The sequence below is a fragment of the Lissotriton helveticus genome, assembly GCF_964261635.1.
Source record: "Lissotriton helveticus chromosome 1_1 unlocalized genomic scaffold, aLisHel1.1 SUPER_1_unloc_22, whole genome shotgun sequence".
Taxonomy (NCBI): domain Eukaryota; kingdom Metazoa; phylum Chordata; class Amphibia; order Caudata; family Salamandridae; genus Lissotriton; species Lissotriton helveticus.
This window is the reverse complement of record NW_027611662.1, coordinates 870,721-888,510: the sequence shown is the minus strand read 5'-3', so window position 1 is coordinate 888,510 and position 17,790 is coordinate 870,721. Positions and strand designations below refer to the sequence as shown.

The following is a 17,790-nucleotide window of genomic DNA, read 5'->3' as shown; positions in this document are numbered from 1 at the left end:
TTGTCATGACACCATCCACTAAGGGAGAAATCTGTGACAGTCAAATCTGATTGTTCTGTCTTATGAAGTTATTGAGACTGTAATCTACTTGTTTGTTTATTTTATAAGTGAACCTTTGAAGGGAGTGAGCGGGTAAACAAAGCAGACAAATGTAAAACTGAATTTGGTGCAGAGTCGGAAAGTTGTTTGAATACACACACTCCTACCAAATATCACAAATTACCCACAGAAACAGAAAAAATAGAAAACATTGTCCAGTTTAATTCTAGCAGTTTCTTATATATAATTAATGAAATTCCGGCTATTTCCAATTCACTCCTAAAGACTGGAGGCGGCGGTACCGTCAGCGGCCACCAGAGGGGGCTCCTCGCCTGCTGATGAAACCCACTGAGCTGCACATTGGATGAAAGGGATAAGGGTTTCCTCTTCCGGGTCAGCGGCGGCAGAGACAGCACCAGCAGCTGCGGTGACATCACTTCCGGCCTCTCCTGGTGGTTGCAGCCTGCAGCAGAGGAGGAAGGAGCCCTGTCTGTCTGTGCAGCGACCTTCATCTGCAGACCCCCTCAAACCCCAGATTTACTACCCTCAGACCCCAGATCCGCCCCCCCCCCCCAGCTCCAGGAGGAGGAGAGAGCCTGGACATGTCTGCACAGGTCTCTGCTCAGGTAGGAGATTGTCGGCACCTTCTGCTGTGTTTGTAGAAATAGACTGAATAATCCTGGAGGGACTCTCTGCAGGAGCAGGGCTGAGCTGGGCTCTTCTATCCGGGGCCCCGGGGGCTGAGCTGGGCCCTTCTATCCTGGGGGCCCCTGGGGCTGAGCTGGGCTCTTCTATCCGGGGGCCCCTGGGGCTGAGCTGGGCCCTTATAGGGGAGCCCCTGTGGCTGAGCTGGGCTCTTCTATCCGGGGGCCCCTGGGACTGAGCTGGGCTCTTCTATCCGGGGGCCCTGGGGCTGAGCTGGGTTCTTCTATCTGGGGACCCTGGGGCTGAGCTGGGTGCTTCTATCCGGGGCTCCTTGGGCTGAGCTGGGCTCTTCTATTCGTCGGCCCCTGGGGCTGAGCTGGGCTCTTCGATCCGGGGGCCCTTTGGGGGCTGAGCTGGGCTCTTCTATCCTGGGGCTGAGCTGGGCTCTTCTATCCGGGGCCCCTTGGGCTGAGCTGGGCTCTTCTATCCAGGGGCCCCTGAGGCTGAGCTGGACTCTTCTATCCTCAGGCTCCAGACGGGGGGCTGAGCTGGGCTCTTCTATCTGGGGGCCCCGAGGGGCTGAGCTGGGCTCTTCTATCCAGGGCCCCTGGGGCTGAGCTGGGCTCTTCTATCCGGGGGCCCTTGGGGCTGAGCTGGGCTCTTCTATCCGGGGCCCCTGGGGCTGAGCTATACTCTTCTATCCGGTGGCCCTTGGGGCTGACCTGGGCTCTTCTATCCGGGGGCCCTTGGGGCTGAGCTGGGCTCTTCTATCCTGTGCCCCTGGGGCTGAGCTGATTCAGAAAAGGGGGTGGTGATGAACAGAGTGTCTGAATTAAGCAGACCACTCTTACCCAGTCCAAAGATCAGGGCTTGATCCATCACCGTTATTTATCTCACTGCCCCATCCCAGCTCAGAACCTGGCTATATGCAAATTAGTCTGTCCCTGGCCCAGTGCATCATGGGAACAGGGCAGACCAAACTACCAAGCCAATTCTTCACCAGAAAGGAGACAAGCTACCGGGGACCGGTTTCTGGCATTTCAGCCTCTTCGGCCCGGCTTGCTTGAATCCTGATGGAGCAGTGAGAAAGGGACTCATGTCTGAGTATACCCTGCCACACCTATAGTGGCCAAAAACGATTCAGAAAAGGGGGTGGTGATGAACAGAGTGTCTGAATTAAGCAGACCACTCTTACCCAGTCCAAAGATCAGGGCTTGATCCATCACCGTTATTTATCTCACTGCCCCATCCCAGCTCAGAACCTGGCTATATGCAAATTAGTCTGTCCCTGGCCCAGTGCATCATGGGAACAGGGCAGACCAAACTACCAAGCCAATTCTTCACCAGAAAGGAGACAAGCTACCGGGGACCGGTTTCTGGCATTTCAGCCTCTTCGGCCCGGCTTGCTTGAATCCTGATGGAGCAGTGAGAAAGGGACTCATGTCTGAGTATACCCTGCCACACCTATAGTGGCCAAAAACGATTCAGAAAAGGTGGCTGAGCTGGGCTCTTCTATCTGGGGTCCCCTGGGGATGTGCTGGGCTCTTTGATCGGGGGCCCCTGGGGCTGAGCTGGGCTCTTCTATCCGGGGGCCCTGGGGGCTGAGCTTGGCTCTTCTATCTGGGGGCCTCTGGGGGGGTCTGGGCTCTTTTATCCTGGGCCCCTGGGGCTAAGCTATACTCTTCTATCCGGGGGCCCTTGGGGCTGAGCTGGGCTCTTCTATCTGGGAGCCCCGGGGGCTGAGATGTGCTCTTCTATCCGGGGCCCCTGGGACTGAGCTGGTCTATTCTATCCAGTGGCTCCTGGGGAGGGCTGGGCTCTTCTATCCGGAGCTGAGCTGGGCTCTTCTATCCAGGGCCCCTGGGCTCTTCTATCCGGGGCCCCTTTGGCTGAGCTATACTCTTCTATCCGGGGCCCCTGGGGCTGAGCTGGGCTCTTCTATCCAGGCGCCCTAGGGGCTGAGCTGGGCTCTTCTATCTGGGGGCCCTGTTGCTGAGCTGGGCTCTTCTATCTAGGGGCCTCTGGGGCTGAGCCGCGCTCTTCTATCCGGGGGCCCCTGGGGCTGAGCTTGTCTATTCTATCCGGGGGCCCCTGGGGAGAGCTGCACTCTTATATCCGGGGCCCCTTGTACTGAGCTAGTCTATTCTATCTGGGGGCCCTGGAGCTGAGCTGGGCCCTTCTATCCGGGGGCCTCAGGGGCTGAGTAGGACTTTTCTATCTGGGGCCCCTGGGGCTGAGCGGGGCTCGTTTATCCGGGGGCCATTGGGGCTGAGCTGGGCTCTTCTATCCACGGGCCCCTGGGGCTGAGCTGGGCTCATATATCTGGGGGCCCTGGTGCTGAGCTGGGCTCTTCTATCCGGGGGCCCCTGGGGCTGAGCTGGGCTCTTCTATCCGGGGGCCCTGGGGCTGAGCTGGGTTCTTCTATCTGGGGGCCCTGGGCCTGAGCTGGGTGCTTCTATCCGGGGCTCCTTGGGCTGAGCTGGGCTCTTCTATTCGGCGGCCCCTGGGGCTGAGCTGGGCTCTTCTATCCCGGGTCCCTGGGGCTGAGGTGGGATCTTCTATCCGGGGGCCCTTTGGGGGCTGAGCTGGGCTCTTCTATCCTGGGGCTGAGCTGGGCTCTTCTATCCGGGGTCCCTTGGGCTGAGCTGGCCTCTTCTATCCAGGGGCCCCTGAGGCTGAGCTGGACTCTTCTATCCTCAGGCTCCAGGGGGGGGGGGGCTGAGCTGGGCTCTTCTATCTGGGGGCCCCGAGGGGCTGAGTTGGGCTCTTCTATCCAGGGCCCCTGTGGCTGAGCTGGTCTATTCGCCCCGGGGGCCCCTAGGGAGGGCTGGACTCTGCTATCTGGTGCTGAGCTGGGCTCTTCTATCCGGGGGCCCCTGGGGCTGAGCTAGACTCTTCTATTCGGGGGCCCTTGGGGCTGAGCTGGGCTCTTCTATCCGGGGCCCCTGGGGCTGAGCTATACTCTTCTATCCGAGGGCCCTTGGGGCTGACCTGGGCTCTTCTATCCGGGGGCCCTTGGGGCTGAGCTGGGCTCTTCTATCCTGTGCCCCTGGGGCTGAGCTGGGCTCTTCTATCTGGGGTCCCCTGGGGATGTGCTGGGCTCTTTGATCAGGGGCCCCTGGGGCTGAGCTGGGCTCTTCTATCAGGGGGCCCTGGGGTCTGAGCTGGGCTCTTCTATCTGGGGGCCTCTGGGGGGTCTGGGCTCTCCTATCCGGGGCCCCTGGGGCTAAGCTATACTCTTCTATCCGGGGGCCCTTGGGGCTGAGCTGGGCTCTTCTATCCGGGGGCCCCTAGGGCTGAGCTGGGCTCTTCTATCTGGGGGCCCCTGGGGCTGAGATGTGCTCTTCTATCCGGGCCCCTGGGACTGAGCTGGTCTATTCTATCCGGTGGCTCCTGGGGAGGGCAGGGCTCTTCTATCCGGAGCTGAGCTGGGCTCTTCTATCCGGGGCCCCTTTGGCTGAGCTATACTCTTCTATCCGGGGCCCCTGGGGCTGAGCTGGGCTCTTCTATCCAGGGGCCCTAGGGGCTGAGCTGGGCTCTTCTATCTGGGGGCCCTGTTGCTGAGCTGGGCTCTTCTATCTAGGGGCCTCTGGGGCTGAGCTGCGCTCTTCTATCCGGGGGCCCCTGGGGCTGAGCTTGTCTATTCTATCCGGGGGCCCCTGGGGAGAGCTGCGCTCTTCTATCCGGGGCCCCTTGTGCTGAGCTAGTCTATTCTATCTGGGGGCCCTGGAGCTGAGCTGGGCCCTTCTATCCAGGGGCCTCAGAGGCTGAGTAGGGCTTTTCTATCTGGGACCCCTGGGGCTGAGCGAGCTCTTTTATCCGGGGGCCATTGGGGCTGAGCTGGGCTCTTCTATCCACGGGCCCCTGGGGCTGAGCTGGGCTCTTATATCTGGGGGCCCTGGTGCTGAGCTGGGGTCTTCTATCCGGGGGCCTCTAGGGCTGAGCTGGGCTCTTCTATTCGGGGGCCCCTGGGGCTGAGCTGGGCTCTTATTTCTGGGGCCCCTGGGGCTGAGCTGGGCTTTTCTATCGGGGGCCCAGGGGCTGAGCTGGGCTCTTCTATCCGGGGGCCCTTGGGGCTGAACTGGGCTCTTCTATCCTGTGGCCCCTGGGGCTGAGCTGGGTTTTTCAATCTGGGGCCCCTGGTGCTGACCGGGGCTCTTTTATCCGGGGCCCCTGGGGCTGAGCTGGGCTTTTCAATCCGGGGGCCCTGGGCTGAGTTGGGCTCTTCTATCTGGGGGCCCTGAGGCTGAGCTGGGCTCTTCTATCTGGGGGGCCCTGCGGCTAAGCTGGGCTCTTCTATCAGGGGGTCCTGTGGCTGAGCTGGGGTCTTCTATCTGGGGGCCCCTGGGGCTGAGATGGGCTCTTCTATCCGGAGCCCCTGGGGCGGAGCTGGGCTCTTCTATCCGGGGGCCCTGGGGTTGAGCTGGGCTCTTCTATCCGGGGCCCCAGGGGTTGAGCTGGGTTCTTCTATCCAGGGGCCCCTGGGGCTGAGCTGGGCTCTTCTATCCGGGGACTCTGGGGTTGATCGGGGCTCTCTCTTTTATCTGGGGCCCCTTGGGCTGAGCTGGGCTCCTCTATCCGTGGGCCCCTGGGGCTGAGCTGGGCTCTTCTTTAAGGGGCCCCTGGGGCTGAGCTGGGCTCTTCTATTTGGGGGCCCTGAGGCTGAGCTGGGCTCTTCTATCCGGGGCCCCCGGGACAGATGTGGGCTCTTCTATCTGGGGCCGCAGGGGCTGAGCTGGGCTCTTCTATCCGGGGGCCTCTGGGGCTGAGCTGGGCTCTTCTATCCGGGGGCCGTGGGGCTGAGCTGAGCTCTTCTATCCGGGGGTCCTGGGGCTGAGCTGGGCTCTTCTTTCCGGGGCCCCTGGGGTTGAGATGGGCTCTTCTATCCGGGGCCCCTGGGCTGAGCTGGGCTCTACTATCCGTGGGCCCCTGGGGCTGAGCTGGGCTCTTCTATTCGGGGCCCCTGGGGCTGAGCTGGGCTCTTCTATTTGGGGGCCTTGAGGCTGAGCTGGGCTCTTCTATCCGGGGCCCCTGGGACTGAGCTGGGCTCTTCTATCTGGGGCCGCAGGGGCTGAGCTGGGCTCTTCTATCCGGGGGCCTCTGGGGCTGAACTGGGCTCTTCTATCCAGGGCCCCTGGGGCTGATCTGGGCCCTTCTATCTGGGGCCCCTGGGGCTGAGCTGGGCTCTTCTATCCGGGGGCCCAGGGGGGCTTTCATTCCTGCCCTGGGGGTGTTTGTGGGCATCATTTTTTGTTGAAGAGGGAATCTGTGCACTGCATCATACTGCACTGTGAGGAATCTGTCACTGCACTGAATCTTACTTCACTGTGAGGAATCTGTGCACGCTGCTCTGCATACTACTGCACTATGAGAGGTCTGTGCACTGCATCTTACTACGCTGTGAGGAATTTGTACGCAATGCACTGCAACTGACTGCACTATGAGTAATCTCTGCACAACCTCCCTCTGCACAATGGAAATCACTGCATGCTGCACTGCATTTTACTGCATGAGGAAAATGTGCTACTGCACGGCATCTTTACAACACTGTGAAGAATCTTTGCACTCTACACTGCATCTTACTGTAATGTGAGAAATCTGTCCATGCAGCCCTGCATCATACACCACTGTAAGAAATCTCTGCACGCTGCACTGTATATACTGCACTATGAGCAGTCTGTACATGCTGCATTGCATCTTACTGCACTATGAATAATCTATGCACACTGTATTGTTTCTTACTGTACTGTGAGGATTATATGCGCACTGCACTGCATCTTACTACACTGTGAGAAATATGTGCACACTGCATCTTACTACTACAAGAAATCTGTGCACACGTCACTGCATCTTACAGCACTACGAGAAGTCTGTGCCACTGCACTGTGAGACATCTGTGCACACTGCACTGCATTGTACTGCAATGAGTAATCTATGCACACTGCACTGCAGTTTAGTGTTCTATGAGAAATCTGTGCGCACTGTGCTGCGTCTTATTCCTCTATGAGAAATCTGTTCACACTGCACTGTAACGTAGTACACTCTGAGAAACCTGTGAACGCTTCACCGCCTCTTACTGCACTTTGAGGAATCTGTGCACACCACAGTGCACCTTAAAGCACAATGAGGAATTTGGAGAACTGCAATGCTATTTACTGCACTGTGAGAAATCTGTGCACACTGCACTGCATCTGATTGCATTATGAGGAGTCTGTGCAGTGCACTGCATCTTATTGCACTATGACAAGTCTATGTCAGTGCACTGTACTGTATCTAACTGCACTGTGTGAAATTATGCACACTGCACTGCATCTGACTGCATTATGAGGAGTCTGTGCAGTGCACTGCATCTTATTGCACCATGACAAGTCTTTGTGAGTGCACTGCACTGTATCTAACTGCACTGTGTGAAATCTGTGCACACTGCACTGCACCTTGCTGCACTATAAGGAATCGATGTCACTGCGCTTCGTCTTACCCCACTACGAGAAATCACTGAATGGGGTGGACGGAGCTGCGTTCTTCTACCTGGGGACCTCTGGGAGGGTGAAGGGGCTTTCCTTCAGGCACTTGGGACTTTTGTGGTCATTATGTGTGTTTAAGGGTGAATTTATGCACACTGCACTGCATCTTACTGCACTATGAGAAACCTGTCACACTGCACAGCATCTTACTGCACTATGAGAAATCTGTACACACTGCACTGCATCTTACTGCACTATAAGAAACCTGTCACACTGCACTGCATCTTACTGCACTATGAGAAACCTGTCACACTGAACTGTATCTTACTGCACTATGAGAAATCTGTGCACACTGCATGCATCTTACTGCACTATGAGAAACCTGTCACACTGCACTGCATCTTACTGCACTATGAGAAATCTGTGCACACTGCCCTGCATCTTACTGCACTATGAGAAACCTGTCACACTGCACTGCATCTTACTGCACTATGAGAAATCTGTGCACACTGCACTGCATCTTACTGCACTATGAGAAACCTGTCACACTGCACTGCATCTTACTGCACTATGAGAAATCTGTGCACACTGCCCTGCATCTTACTGCTCTATGAGAAACCTGTCACACTGTACTACTTTTTACTGCACTATGAGTAATCTGTGCACACTGCCCTGTATCGTACTGCACTGTGTGGAATCAGTGCATACTGCACGGCTATTTGCACTATGAGCGATCTGTGCTTGCTGCCATGCATTGTACTGCACTATGAGTAGTCTGTGCCCCCTGCACTCTGAGAAATCAGTGCACATTGCTCTGCTTTTTACTACACTTTGAAGAGGATGTCTGTGAAAACGGCACTGCTTTTTGCTAATTTGTGAGAAATTTGTGCTCAGCTTACTAATAATCTCTGAGAACCGAGAACATCTGTATATTGCATTGCTTTTCCTTGCTCTATGAGGGCTGTTGACAGGAAAGCTAATGTGCACACACTGCACTGCTTTTTATTACACTGTGAGGGGGATTTAAAATAAAAGAGGACATCTGTGTGGACTGCTCTGCCTCTGACTATTCTGTGCAGGGTGTTTAGAGCCCATCTGTGGTCTGCAAATAGAATTACTTTTTACTACAGTCCGAGGGGCGATTAAAAAAGAGGAAATCTGGGCGCGCTGCACTGCTCTTTACTCTTCAGTGTGATAAATCTGTCCATACTGCACTTCCTTAACTACACTTAGGTGCACACAGCACAGCTCAGCAAGCCACCTAGCTGCACTCTGTGATAGTGAAAGGGCAGGAATGCGCTGTATCTATCTGAGTGAGTGGATTTGTGAGTGGCTCTTTGGATGAGTCACTGGTTGTGTGTGTACTGGTAAGGGTCTGTGAATGGGTATGTGAGGGGTTATGTGGGGTTGGGTTTGGGTCTATAATAGGTTCCATGGGGTAGTAGTGGGTGTGTGAGGGGTTCTGTGGATGTTGTCATTAGCGATGTCACTGACCATGTCATGAGTGATGCAATATGTGAGGTCATAAGCTGTGCATTGCAGAGGCATAAGTTATAGTTAGCTCAGGTAACTGTACCAGCTGAATTTCTATGTTTTGACCCAGTGAAATCTGAACCTAACTCTAACGTCCCTGTAACCTGTAGTTTTTTCAGCGAATATATATATATGTATACTCCACATGTATTCTGCCTTGCCTGACACTCCGGAGAAAACAGCCACACCAACGCAGTAGTATTTTATCACTGGTATTTATTTGGCAAACGAAACTGGCGCGTTTCGATCTGACGAACTTTTTCACATAGCCTATTTTTCTCTATGTTCATTGCATTTATACAACGTGCAAAAACACGTTCAAGTAGACATAAACAAAATACTTCACATTCTGTGATTCCTCCTCAACTCTTTGTCAACAAAAACTTTATCAATGACGGACAAAAGCTGTTATTTAGTAAACTAAGTTTTACCAATATTATTGACTTTAGCCACCATATATTACGTATAGTACAGTTTCTAGTACAGTTGTTCAGCTATGTTTGGCTTATTTCTGAATTATATTTTTATTTTGATAAACAATTTCTTGTTAGCGTCTAGTGCCCTAACTCAAAACTGACAAACAAATGCTGCTGTGCTTAAGGGTATATTACCCAAATGAAACTAATTTGTACTTCCACCTCAGTGAATAAAAAAAGGTGTTGTCACATGGGGGTCGCCTTCTATAGTTTCCTTAACGCTACCAGCAGATGTGCATGGAAGCTTCCAAATATCTATAAGGGAGAAAAAGAATGATTTAGTATACCAGCGTAACGTAAGCACAACCTTAGTACAGACTTCTTTGTGTTGCATCTTGGAAAGCCATTATAAGAGGAGAAAATATTATCGATGATGAATGTGATATGTCTACAGAAAGAAATATATACATTTGTGACCATTAGAAATATCATCAAAAGAAAAGAAAAATGAGTTACACATAGGAGCTTCTAATTTACAAGTGTGTGTAAAGCTCTTCGCCCTGGTTCATACCATGTGGAGCAGGACTTCCTGCTTCTAGTATGTACCTAGATTCCATTCTGTGAAATGCAGTAGTTCTGTTGCCACCCCTAGGATGTTTCTCAACAGTATCAATGCCAAACAATCTGGCTTTGGTCCAGTCTCCATCACGGTGTTCCCTGAAGTGTCGTGTTGTGCTGTAGCTCATGTTTGCATTCGTGATGGCATGCCAATGTTCTAGTATACACTTTTGTATGTGAAAGGTAAGCAACCCTATATTTCATCTGACACATGGGCAGATGATTACATATAGTACATAGTTTGTTTCGCATCTGATTGGTTTTGTGATACAGGGTTTCTTCCTAATCCTGTCTAGGGTAATCTCATAGACGTTAGTGCTGAATTTGCACGCCTTGCAGTGACTACATTTTCTGAAACCTCAACTCTGTTGCAACCAAGTTTGTCTGCTACTTGTGAGATGGCTGTGTACTAACATGTAGCCTCTCTTTGGACTCAAGGTGGTATCATGTGTTAGTATTGCCCATCTACTCTTTAAGATCTTGCATAAGTTGTTTATTTGACATGTAAAGTTGGTGATAAATCATATCGGTTCTTTGTCAGGTTCACTTGTAATGTCTGGTTTTCCTTGTAAAAGTTCATCTCTCGATTTTTCATCAGCACTTATGCTAGCTTTTATAAGGCTTTTCATGGGATACTTTCTGGCACTAAAGCGATCTAGCATGTCCTGTTTGGTTCTCCTACAGCCTTCATTGGTGCTACTGTTTCTTTTGGCTCTGAGAAACTTGCTATAGGGGATACTCCAGCAGTAGCTTGGTGGATGATAGATTCGCAAGGAGGATCGAGTTGCCAGCAGTGTACTCCCTATAGAGATCAGTCCTGAGTGTGCCATTTTGAGTGAAACTTTGATATCAATGAAATCCACTGTTTCCTGGCTGTAATTCATGTAGAATCTCAGATTGATGTTGTTATTGATGACAGATGAAAAGATTTTAAGGTCTTCCTCACTCCCCTCCCAAATGAGGAAGACGTCATCAATATACCTGAACCCACACTGATTTGACCAATGAATCTATTCTGATCTTGATTCCATAGGACATGCTACTCCCACCAGCCCACCAAAAGATTGGAATAGTTGGGGGCGAAGCATGTCCCCATGGCTGTTCCTTGTATTTGCTTATAGAATGTATTTTCAAAGAGGAAAATGTTCTCCTTTAGACAAGTTTCGATCATTTCCATGATCATCTGTGTGTGTTGTAGCACCTTAGCATCTCTCATTCTGAGAAAGTATTTACAGGCATTCATTCCATCTTGATGCCTAATACTAGTGTACAGACTTTCCACGTCTAAGCACACTAGCCAACATTCCTTGTCCCAACACAGATTATTGGATTTTTGGATGAAGTCTTGCGTATCTCTAATGTAGGAATCCAAATTCTGTACATCTGGCACCAGAAAATGATCTACATAGATTGAGGTATTTTCAAAAATACAATTTTTTGAGGAAACAATGGGACGACCTGGTGGGTTTAGTGCATCCTTAAGTACCTTTGGTAACAGGTAGTGTGTGGGGTTGGTAGGTGTTTCATTTTATAGGAACTGTAGTTCATCCCAACTGAGTAGTTGGTGTTCATGCCACTCCAGTAGTCTTTCTTTATAGTGTGTAATTACATTTTGTAAATATTCCCTGTCAGTTCTACCGTAACAGGTGCTATTCCTCACCTGTCTGAGTCCCTCTTTTACATAGTTCTCTCTACACATTATGTAGGAAGGTGGCTACCTGACTATGGTTACCCCGGATTTTTTGCCTGTGTTTAGCTGGTTTTTTGACTTAGTTGACCTGGTTCCCTGCTAATCAGGGCCCCAGGCCATCTGCTCTCTCTGTAAAATGGATTCCATGTACCCTAGGTACATACCACAATTGGAAATGGACTCCTTGTCAGCCCCTGTATAATGCACTATAGGTGCCCAGGGAATAGGGGCCACCAAGGCCTACCAGGGGCTGCAGCATATCTTTTGCCACCCCTGGCTGGTTCTTAAATTGACACAACTGGCTGATCACTCAGCTGGGGTAAGGTGGTGTAAACACCCCTTGCTTAGATATAGTATACCTATATCTAAACCTATATCTGGACACATGTAAACCTGTGAGCCACTCCTATGGAAGGCCTCATCAATCCTGGAGGCAGAGTGCATGGTTTTATGTGAGATGGAGCTCTAGCATGAGCTGAGCCTGTCTGCAGCTGTCGGGAACAACTCCCTAAGCTGTTTCAGGATAATGCCATACCATATACTCTTAAGTGCCTTATAATCCTCGCGGTTAAATAGCAACTTTGGTTTGGCTTTATCAAAACATGTCGTGTAAGGTGTCATACGATTTGGAATACTATCCCCTCGCCAGTTCTGGCGACGGAGATAGCATTCCACCCCTCTAGAGGGGTAGGACATGTTGCTTTACTTAAATGCGGTTAATTTCTCCAAAGACCTTAGATCCACAAAATGGATGCCTCTGCCACAGACAAATGTCTGGACCCCTGCAGCTGACCGAAACTCGGCCAAATGGGTCCTGGACAAAGGGTTTCCTGTCACAGGAGGGTGTCACCGCCCTCCAGACAGGAGATAGTGGATTGTAGCAGGGAGGTTTGAAAGAAACCAGACACTGCTTGGGGCGCACAAGGCTGCCCCTTGCATAATCCGGCCAAACCGGTTCTGGGGCACTCCAGCCCTCGTGCCAGGGCGGCCTGGATCAAAGGAAGGGGGTGTATCCACCCACTTCCTGGGTCCCACCCATAGGGGGGGACCTAGCAGGTAATCACGCCCCCCAGATTCGAATAAGAGTGGGAGCAGTGCCAATGCACATCAGATTTCCTGGAAGAAACATTAGAAACGAAACTCTGGACCCTTGGACCTCCATCTCAACGTGGAAGCCCGAAGAATCTCCCTTGTGGTCAAGGAGTGACCACCCTGCAGCAGCAGGCACCATCCAGCCCTCGACATCTACTTAGTTGCAGTTCCCGCCGGAACTCGAGCGACTGAGATCAACGAGATCAAGCTTGCCTGCCTTCCAACAGCCCGATCCACAGTCCCTGCAGAGCTGAGACCCGTGGAGGCGACCGGAAGCGTGGGGCACGCCATCTTGAATTGACCACGAGACGCTGACCGTGCAGCCCACGAGTGACCCTCGAAGCTGTGCACCGGGGTTTGAGAAGCCCCCACCCTGAGCTACTCTTGAGCTGAAGTTCAGCCCTCCACACTCGACGAGTGCTGCGTGGGGCCCTTCTGCTCCATTTGGCTCAACGCGTTGGCCCGGTCACTTGCCAGCCGGCTAGTGGTCCCTGTGCCGACGAAACTACAAAGAAGACTCGTGAATCTGGTTGCTCCAGATCCACACCAGCTCCCCTGAAAAGGAGCCCCCACTGTGACCTTCCTGGTTCGAGTGAGAAGCAATCTCCCAGTTCCACGTGGATTGCTCTTGCCAAGTGTTGTTTGCTCCAAACTTGAAGCCGACAGCGCCGACGGTGAGAGCCTGCGTGGGACAGATCGTGACCTGCTCCTGGACGTCGCAGATGCCCCAGAGCCCACGTGACAGCGGAGAGAAGCTCCTCGACGACCACCTGATTGCGCCCGACATTGCCTGGTTCCGTCCTGGTTCCACCCTGGTCACTGCTGAGTGACCCAGACTCTGTCCCCTCTGCTTTCAGGTACCCTTCGACTTGAGTCCACCCTTGGACTCCACCGGACACTTCATCTTTAACCCGCCTGCAGCCCTTTCAGCTTCAAGCACCAAGAGCCTGCGTGTCAAAACCCGACGCCTCTTCGACCCTGTGCACCCACTTCCTGTGGGTGAGGTAACTTTGCTCCGCCGGTGTTCCCACACTGGTGCACATCTCTAGGGTCTGTGTGTTAAGTTTTGTTCCTCTAGGTTCAGCGGAAGTGTCCTTAAACTTTAACTTTACAACTTTTACGCACCATTGGTTAACATTGGTGCATGCGTGCGCTTTCCGCACATCTCCCGAATCCCGAGGGCCATTCCCGACTTCAGCATTGCTTGTCCTGACTGCTCCCAGCGATTCCCTAGGCCCTAGGCCTAACCACTGCTCGAGTGGCATCTCTTATACCACTTGTTTAGTATATGGTTTGAGTGGCCCCCTGCCCTCATCCATAATTGTGCAACTTTGTATGTTTAAACAGTGCTTTTGATTTAACGCTTGTGCCCCTTTATTCATAAAGAATACTGGGGATTGTTTTTAGTAATAAATACATATATTTTTATAATATATACTTGTGTGGTGTCCTTTCATTTGGTACTACAGGATTGTATGTGGTAAAACAGCTCGCTTAACACGACCTCTTAAGTTAAGCCTTTAGGCTGCTTAGTCCATGCTACCCCTAGGATAGCTTGTCTAATAAGGTTGACTTACAACCAGACACCATAAGGGATTGTTTGGTCTGATAACAGGTGGTTCCAGAATTGGAAACATCACCTATCAGGCCAACTTCTCACACATTATCACTATGTTTCCCCCCTTGCCGGAGGGTTTGATGACTATTGTCTGATCTTTCTGTAACTCTTTTAATGTGTTCCATTGTCTCTTGTTCAAGTTACTCTGTTTCAAGTGTTCTCTTCTTAGTTTCAAAATGTCCTCTGCAACTGTGTCTGAGAATACGTCAATATTGTCTTCGGGTAGTTGGGGTATGGATCTAGATGGCATTCTAAAATTTGTCTCCTCAGTACCCCCTGTGTCGATATCAAGGATGTTGTTAATATAGTCAATATTAGTGGGATCTAGAGAGTCATTGGAATTACTAGATATGATTGTGGTCTCTTCTATTCCTTCTAAACTGTGTAGTGTTTGTAATATCTCAAGGTCTCGTATTGTAAGGGCAGTCTGAGGAGAATTGGTAGTTGTTGTCACATCAATTGTTTCCCTGTTTGGACATAATGCATGTATTTTGTACAATTTCACGTTCCTAACAAACTTAAATAAATCAATCCTTAATTGTGCATAATTTACTTGTGATGTAGGACAAAAGCATAGTCCAAGTTTAAGAGTCTCAATGTCCTCATGTGGGGTTTGTGTTTTAGAGAGGTTTATTACCGTTACTTCCTTAGATTGTACTGCCATTACTTGTTCTTTCCTTGCTGGCCCCGTATTCCCATTCCGCTGTTTGCTTGTTTTCCTTCGTTGCCTTCTTCTCTGGCTTTCACTTTTGTGCCCCTTCCTCTGCCTCTTTGTTTTGACTGAAATGAGTGTTCGTGTTCTTTTTGGAGCATCCAAAGTTCCTCGGAAAAAAAATCTTTGGTGCCATCTTGTTTCTCAGGTCTTTCAACGATCCGAGTTCAGAGCTCTGGTCCGTGCCTGATTCCTATAGTTTTGCAGCGTGAATCTTTCTGGATTCACTATGCTGTGCATTATTCCGCGGTCTAGTGGTTGGGTCCGGAATCGTAGTCGTTTCTTTCTTTTTATTTTTCGTAGCCCAGGTGGGCGTCGACGTCCCACCTGTTGGTGTACTTCCTGTGACGTCTGCGCGCTTCCTGCGGAAGCTCCCACCTTTGGGAGCCATCTTCAGATTAATTTTTCCGTCTTTGGGTCTGGATCGTCACTGAGAGGCACCAGAGTTTTTGGAGAAAAGAAGAGGAAAAAGACGAATTTTACACAGAAAAGATTGGAGAAGATACAGAGGAACGAGATCACCAAGCCGGGACGATGAAGAAGGAGGAGAATTTTGAGATCTTCGACGTCCAACAGAGAATGGGCACACAGGGGGCCCCCTGAGCTCAGGAATGGACAAAACACCTTTTATATTCTGCCGTAACTGCCACCACAAATACGCGCAGAAGGACAGCACCCGGTCTGCAACCTTTGCTTACCAGTTGACCACAAGAGCAAGGATTGCAAACGCCTGCTCCGCCTTCACCCCGAAGACACTCAGGGTTAGAGAGAGACAGAGGAAAGCCAACTACAATATGCAAGGCAAAGGCCAACCTCTGTCGCTTCGGGGCCTGGTCCTCTCCAGCGATGAAGAGGACAACATTGCCGAGGGACCAGATGATTACACGGTCGTAGAGACGGTTAAGAAGGCATCTAAAGAGGTAGGAGAGACGTCGACCCCTAAACCCCGGACAGGCTCTCGAAAGCCCGAGTCAGACTCTCGAAAAACAGAGTCTAAGTCCTCGAAGGGAGCACTGGCGCTGAAAATCTCGACGGCCGCAGCTGCATCCAAGGACAAACAGCCCAGCGGATGCTTCGAAAAGGACTCCCAGGCAGCGAAGACCGGCGAAAAGCCAAGGTCATCGAAGCACGTCCCCGAAAGGGACCGCTCGACTTCGAAGGCGAAGGACCCGACGCCAGAAGTACAAAACAACATTCTGAGCACCCCGTTCAATGGAGAGACACTGTTCGGGGCACCGGTGGGTGAGAAATTCACCTATCTCAACAAAGAAAATGAAACTCCAAGGTCCATGGGGGCCTTACAATTCAAAGGGATGAGATGGGGTACCCCGACACGGACACCAAACGGAAGGAGAGGAAACCAGCCAGGAACATCTCACCAGACATTCCAGCAGGCACACCAAGGCGGCAATCAATCACAGCAGGGACAGCAAAAGCAAGCCTGGCAGTACCAACCTCAGGGCCAGTCAGTCAGTCAAATATCTTTATTCGATTATTAAAAATCATAAAAGAACGAGCAAAATAACATATCACCATTTCATCAGAGCACAAATTGTTACAAAGTTAGAACAGACAATCATTGTTTTAAAAGCACTAAAATCACGATGAATCGTACAAAAATATTTAAAAAATGTTAAAAGATAAGAGAAAGGGGCTTATTTAAGCGCGAAACATTCAAATAGATAAAATAGGAAGAGAATTCATTATTCAGAGGTAAGGTGCCTATATCTTGTGCCGGGCTTATTTAAACGTGCACCTGCAACTAAGAAGCTAGCAACAGAAAAAGCTACTTTTACATTAGGGAGGAGTTGCAAGAACAACAGGGCTGGTTTTACCTGAATAAAACCCTGGTTACGTAAGATCGGAAGCAGGTATCTTTTTCTAATTTCAATATAATGTCCGCAAAACATGATAAAGTGCATAGTGTCCTGTGTGGAAAAGTGGTCACAATCACATGGTTCAGCATCATCGGGTCTATTCCAGGTTCTAAAGTTGCCCAGTATAAAATGAATTAAATCAAAACGAAATCTTGTTAAGAGAAAACGATGATAAGGATTGGTTACCAGGAATAGATATGGTTCCATTCCTGGAACAGAAGACAACATACAGTGTTTCCTTACCATGGTTTTTTTTAGCTCTATAGCTTCCCTCTCCAGGGCGTATACGTTCATCAGAGTATTTTTGACTGATTTAAGGTCTTCATGGGTTATCGCGTCAGGAGATGAAAAGAGTTCCGGACGTCCGGCTAAAATTAGCTGCGTTTTGACGTATCTTACCCATGGGATATTAAGGGCTCTATCCGGGGCTAAGCAATCTTTTAAAATAGTGTGATTTAAAGTAAGATCCTGGTTAAGCCAAGTTTTTATCCAACCAATCACTGGGGCTAGTTTTAGAATATCAGAAATGTAGCCCAGACCTAACTCTGTGTGCAATGCAAAGGTCGGGGTCGATTGGGGGACAGAAAGCAGAGATCTCAAAAATTTATTTTCTACTTTCTGTATTTTAACGGAACTAGTGTATCCCCAAATAGCAGAGCCATACTGGGCAACAGACAAACATTTTGCTTTGTAGACTTTGATGATGCTCTCCATGGGACGGGCACCTAGTGTTTTGGCAAATCCTAGCAGCCCTGCTGCCGCTCTAGCAACAGCGCTGCTTTTAACCAAAAGCTGAGGACCCCAGGTGCCCTTTTCATCAAAGGTCACTCCTAAGTATGGAAAAGAAGGGACTCTCTTGACCGCCTTACCATCACAGTAAAATGTTATCGACTTTCTTTTCCTGCCTGCGGCTCCAGCAATCATTATATGAGATTTTTCTGTATTGATTTTCATGTCCAGAGAGGACATAAAAACTCCAAAAAGATAAAAGAAGTTTATTTAGTGCAACTCCAGAGCGTGCCAAGAGAACGGCATCATCCGCGTACAGGAGGACAGGTATCTTTGTCTCACCTGCGTGCGGGATGT

At 50.6% G+C, this 17,790-nt stretch overlaps 1 protein-coding gene across 1 annotated transcript in view; it reads left to right on the top strand.

The window, feature by feature from the left end:
- Positions 1-562: 562 nt before the first annotated feature.
- LOC144805755 (uncharacterized) overlaps positions 563-17,790 on the top strand; it is a 164,513-nt gene continuing 147,285 nt past the window's right edge. The window contains exon 1 of the mRNA XM_078672237.1: positions 563-665. The gene's annotated coding sequence lies outside the window, so the exon portion shown is untranslated. The remainder of the gene's footprint in view (positions 666-17,790) is intronic.